We start from the raw sequence: 6,098 nt of genomic DNA, 5'->3' as shown, positions 1-6,098 counted from the left end.
TTGCTTGTCTGTAAAGCTTTTAATTTCTCTGTCAAATCTGAATGAGATCCTTGCTGGGTAGAGTAATCTTGGTTGTAGGTTTTTCTCTTTCATCACTTTAAATATGTCCTGCCACTCCATTCTGGCTTGCAGAGTTTCTGGTGGAAGATGAGCTGTTAACCTTATGGGGATTCCCTTACGTGTTACTTGTTGTTTTTCCCTTGCTGCTTTTAATATTTGTTCTTTGTATTTAATTTTTGATAGTTTGATTAATATGTGTCTTGGCATGTTTCTCCTTGGATTTATCCTGTAAGGGACTCTCTGTGCTCCCTGGACTTGATTAACTCTTTCCTTTCCCATATTAGGGAAGTTTTCAACTATAATCTCTTCAAATATTTTCTCAGTCCCTTTCTTTTTCTCTTCTTCTTCTGGGACCCCTATAATTCGAATGTTGGTGTGTTTAATGTTGTCCCAGAGGTCTCTGAGACTGTCCTCAATTCTTTTCATTCTTTTCTCTTTATTCTGCTCTGCAGTAGTTATTTCCACTATTTTATCTTCCAGGTCACTTATCCATTCTTCTATCTCAGTTATTTCTGCTATTGATCCCTTGTAGAGAATTTTTAATTTCATTTATTACATTGTTCATCTCTGTTTGTTTGCTCTTTAGTTCTTCTAGGTCCTTGTTAAATGTTTCTTGCATTTTCTCTATTCTATTTCCAAGATTTTGGATCATATTTACTATCATTATTCTGAATTCTTTTTCAGGTAGACTACCTATTCCCTCTTCATTTGTTAGGTCTGGTGGGCTTTTATCTTGCTCCTTCATCTGCTGTATGTTTCTCTGTCTTCTCATTTGCTTAACTTACTGTGTTTGGGGTCTCCTTTTCACAGGCTGCAGGTTCCTATTTTCTGTAGTTTCTGGTGTCTGTCTCCAGTGGCTAAGTTTGGTTCAGTGGATTGTGTAGGCTTCCTGGTGGAGGGGACTAGTGCCTGTGTTCTGGTGGATGAGGCTGGATCTTGTCTTTCTGGTGGGCAGGTCCACATCTGGTGGTATGTTTTGGGGTGTCTGTGGCCCTATTATGATTTTAGGCAGCCTCTGTGCTAATGGATGGGGTTGTCTTCCTGTTTTGCTAGTTGTTCAGCATAGGGTGTCCTGCACTGTAGCTTGCTGGTCTTTGAGTGGTGCTGGGTCTTGGCCTTGAAATGGAGATCTCTGGGAGATTTTCACCATTTGATATTACGTGGAGCTGGGAGGTCTCTTGTCGACCAGTGTCCTGAACTTGGCTCTCCCACCTCAGTGGCACAGCCCTGACTCCTGGCTGGAGCATCAAGAGCCTGTCCTCCACATGGCTCACAATAAAAGGGAGGGAAAAAAAAAAGAAGAAGATAAAATAAAATGAAACAATGTAAAATAAAATAAAGTTATTAAAATAAAAAGTAAAAAATAATTAAGAAGAAGAAATTTTTTAAAGTAATAATAAAAAAAATGGACAGAGCCCTAGGACAAATGGTAAAAGCGAAGCTATACAGACAAAATCACACACAGAAGTATACACACTCACAAAAAGAGAAAAAGGGAAAAAAGTATATACATCGTTACTCCCAAAATCCACCTCCTCAATTTGGGATGATTTGTTGTCTATTCACCTATTCCACAGATGCAGGGTACATCAAGTTGATTGTGGAGATTTAATCCGCTGCTCCTGAGGCTCCTGGGAGAGATTTCCCTTTCTCTTTGTTTGCACAGCTCCCGGGGTTCAGCTTTAGATTTGGACCCGCCTCTGCGTGTAGGTTGCTCGAGAACGTATGTACTTCTCTCAGACAGGACGGGGTTAAAGGAGCCGCTGATTCAGGGACTCTGGCTCACTCAGGTCGGGGGGAGGGATGGGTACGGATGCGGAGTGAGCCTGTGGCGGCAGAGGCCGGCGTGACGTTGCACCAGCCAGAGGCGCACCGTGCGTTCTCCCGGGGAAGTTGTCCCTGGATCCCAGGACCCTGGCAGTGGCGGGCTGCACAGGCTCCCCGGGAGGGGAGGTGTGGCGAGTGACCTGTGCTCACACACAGGCTTCTTTGTCGCTTCAGCAGCAGCCTTAGCATCTCATGCCTGTCTCTGGGGTCCGCGCTGAAACCCGCGGCTGGCGCCCGTCTCTGGAGCTCCTTTAAGCGGCGCTTTTAATCTCCTCTCCTCGCGCACCAGGAAACAAAGAGGCAAGAAAAAGTCTCTTGCCTCTTCGGCAGCTCCAGACCTTTCCCCGGACTCCCTCCCTGCTAGCTGTGGGGCACTAGCCCCTTCAGGCTGTGTTCACGCAGCCAACCCCAGTCCTCTCCCAGGGATCCGATCTCCGAAGCCTGAGCCTCAGCTCCCAGCCCCCACCCGCCCCGGCGGGTGAGCAGACAGGCCTCTCGGGCTGGTGAGTGCTGGTCAGCACTGATCCTCTGTGCGGGAATGTCTCCGCTTTGTCCTCCGCACCCCTGTTGCTGTGCTCTCCTCCGTGGCTCCAAAGCTTACCCCCTCCGCCACCTGCGGTCTCCGCCCGCGAAGGGGCTTCCTAGTGTGTGGAAACCTTTCCTCCTTCACTGCTCCTTCCCACTGGTGCAGGTCCCGTCCCTATTCTTTTTTTTTTTTTTGAAGATGTTGGAGTAGGAGTTTATTAATTTATTTATTTTTGCTGTGTTGGGTCTTCGTTTCTGTGCGAGGGCTTTCTCTAGTTGTGGCAAGCGGGGGCCACTCTTCATCGCGGTGTACAGGCCTCTCACTATCGCGGCCTCTCTTGTTGCGGAGCACAGGCTCCAGACGTGCAGGCTCAGTAGTTGTGGCTCATGGGCCTAGTTACTCCGCGGCATGTGGGATCCTCCCAGACCAGGGCTCGAACCCATATTGCCTGCATTAGCAGGCAGATTCTCAACCACTGTGCCACCAGGGAAACCCCGTCCCTATTCTTTGTCTCTGTTTTTTCTTTTTTCTTTTGCCCTACTCAGGTATGTGGGGAGTTTCTTGCCTTTTGGGAGGTCTGTGGTCTTCTGCCAGCATTCCGTAGGTGTTCTGTAGGAGCTGTTCCACATGTAGATGTATTTCTGATGTATTTGTGGAGAGGAAGGTGATCTCCGTGTCTTACTCTTCCGCCATGTTGAAATTCCTCCCCCATCCTAGCAGTTTTTAAAGCTCTAAGAGTGTTAGAACTATTATATCTCTATACCCTTTAATATTATGGTATGAAGGTCAGCTGAACTAAATCTAACTGACCAAATTGCATAGTTACATACAATTCTACCTTGAAATATAGAAATTCCATTTGTGTAAAAATATATTTAAATAAAATATATTTATTTTATATAAAACACTGCAGCTTAAAAAGATTCATAACCCAATGGCAGAGCCATTCCCAGGGAGGATCAGAATTGTTCAGTTCAGGAGGTCTTGGAGGCTTTTATTTTTGTTTGTTGGTTTGTTTTTGTTTTCAATTCCCATTTATTTTTGGCTTCTTGGAGAGTTATCTGAAAAACAGAGAGGGAAATGTTAACTGGACAGGTCGGAGGACAGGGCACGAGAAGGAAATATAGGGTTACCCAGAATGGCAGAAATCTAGGTGCCCCAGAGTGGAAAGAGAGAGCAGACATTGAACAAACAACAAATACTTATTGAGCACCTATCATATACCAGGCAGTGTTCTAGAAACCACCCCCCCCCCACCAAAAAGAAAAAACAAGATAGAGGCAGAAAACACAAATTCTGAGGGAGAAGAAAGGGGCCGTTGAGGAGGAAGGCTGAGGGGAGTGAGAAGCCTGTGGTCGTGGGGACTCGGCCTTAGGCCTCCTCTTCAGCCTCCTCACTGAAATCCTCCTCTTCTGCAGTGGCATCCTGGTACTGCTGGTACTCGGAGATAAGGTCGTTCATGTTGCTCTCAGCCTCGGTGAACTCCATCTCATCCATGCCCTCACCTGTGTACCAGTGGAGGAAAGCCTTCTGGAGGAATATGGCAGTGAACCCCTCTGAGATGCACTTAAACAGCTCCTGGATGGCCGTGCTGTGGCCAGTGAAGGTGAGTGCCCTTATGAGGCCATGGGGTGGGATGTCGCAGACGGCCGTCTTGATGTTGCTGGGGATCCATTCCATGAAGTAGCTGCTGTTCTTGTTCTGCACGTTGAGCATCTGCTCATGCATCTCCTTCATGGACGTCCATCCTCGGAAGACAGCAGCCACGGTGAGGTACGGGCCATGGCGGGGGTCACAGGCAGCCATCATGTTCTTGGCATCTAAGACCTGCTGGGTGAGCTCGGGCACAGGGAAGGCCCGATACTGCGGGCTTCCATGGCTGGTCAGAGGGGCAAAGCCAGGCAGGAGGATGTGGAGCCGTGGGAAGGGCACCATGTTGACTGCTAGCTTGTGGAGGTCAGCATTGGGCTGGCCAGGGAAGCAGAGGCAGGTGGTGACACCACTCATGGTGGCTGAGACGAGGTGGTTTAGGTCCCTGTAGGTTGGCATGGTCAGCTTGAGGTTGCAGAAACAGATGTCGTAAAGGGCCTTGTTGTCAATGCAGTAAGTGTCATCAGTGTTCTCTACCAGCTCATGGGTGTTGGCGTTGCAGGGCTCAACCACAGGGCCGGACACTTTGGGTGAGGGCACCACACTGACGGTGTTCAGGATGTGGTCAGAATATTCTTTACAGGTCTTGCTGATGAGCAAGGTGCCCATTCCAGAGCCCATGCCCCCTCCCAGCGAGTGGGTCAGTTGGAAGCCCTGCTGGCAGTCACAGCTCTCGGCCTCCTTCCGAACCACATCCAGGACCGAGTCAGCCAGCTTGGCCCCCTCTGTATAGTGGCCCTTGGCCCAGCTGTTGCTTGCCTCCGACTGACTAAAAACAAAGTTGTCTGGTCTGAAGATCTGACCTAAAGGACCTGAGTGAACAGAGTCCATGGTCCCTGGTTCTAGATCCACCAAGATAGCACGAGGAACAAATTTGCCACCTGTGGCTTCACTGTAGTACACGGAGATGCGGTCCAGCTGCAGGTTGCTAGTCCCATGATAGGTGCTGGTGGGGTCAATGCCATGTTCATCACTAATCACCTTCCAGAACTTGGCACCGATTTGACTGCCACACTGACTGGCCTGGATGTGCACAAATTCCCTCACTGTTAAAATTTACTATAATCTTTTTGCTCACTTCAAAGTGTGTACGGGGCAAGAAAATGGTATGTAATTAGTTTTTCTCTGCTGCTGATCGCAGGCTGGAAGGATGGGATGGGTCCTGGAGGCTGGAACAGTGAGGTCCTAATGTGGCGGCAGGAAGGTTCTGAGAGAGCTTGGAGGCTTTTGCGTAAAGGCTATGATTTTATTGATAATTTTGCCTGTGTCATAACCTAAGAGGGTTAATATAGGGCTTTTTTAATTTTTAGGAAACACAAAGATATACTTTATGTCTCACTGCAAAGATAATTTGTTTGGCAGCAATATTGATTACCACTTAAGTGAGAAACTAGGTTTGTTCCAAAAGGATTTCATAGCACAAGCTTGGGAATGTTCCCCCCTCCCCCCTCCTTTTTTGTATGAAGAAAGAAAAAAAAATCATTCTCAAAGTCACTTCAAATGTAAGTTACCAGTTTAAAAATGATCAAGGAAAGAAGAAAACATGTTGAAGAGCACTGTGACTGTCTTGAATCACATTTCTAAGGGCATGACACCAGTGACATGATTGCTTACTTTTCGTGTTATTAGACTACGATGGGAAATAACCACTGAATTCTGACTGAGATAAGCCATCAAAAAGTTAAGTGTTTCCCATATCAAACTGTCAGCTAAAGCATCTTATTTATCTCCTGCTTCTTCCTTTGGGAGACCAAATGTAGGTGAATGAGAGGGTGACATTGGAGGAGACTTGACCTGGTCTAACCTTTCAAGGCTGAGCAGTTTCACATTTTCTGCTAATTACAAGACACCTTCAAATAATTTTTGCATCTTTTTTCCAGATTTATTGAGATACAATTGACATATAATATTGTGTAAGTTTAGGATGTACAACATAATGATTTGATATATGTATACATTGGGAAATGTTTCCCACTATCAGATTAGTTAACCCATCCATCAACTCACATAATTACAATTTTGTGTGTGTGTAGTG

The 6,098-nt window shown here is 46.7% G+C and overlaps 1 pseudogene; it reads right to left on the bottom strand.

The window, feature by feature from the left end:
* Window positions 1-3,784: 3,784 nt before the first annotated feature.
* Window positions 3,785-5,161, bottom strand: LOC137221471 (tubulin beta chain pseudogene; annotated as a pseudogene).
* Between the last annotated feature and the right edge of the window lie 937 nt (window positions 5,162-6,098).

Source organism: Pseudorca crassidens, chromosome 3 (genome assembly GCF_039906515.1).
Source record: "Pseudorca crassidens isolate mPseCra1 chromosome 3, mPseCra1.hap1, whole genome shotgun sequence".
NCBI classification, from domain to species: domain Eukaryota; kingdom Metazoa; phylum Chordata; class Mammalia; order Artiodactyla; family Delphinidae; genus Pseudorca; species Pseudorca crassidens.
This window is presented reverse-complemented; position numbering and strand designations above follow the sequence as displayed.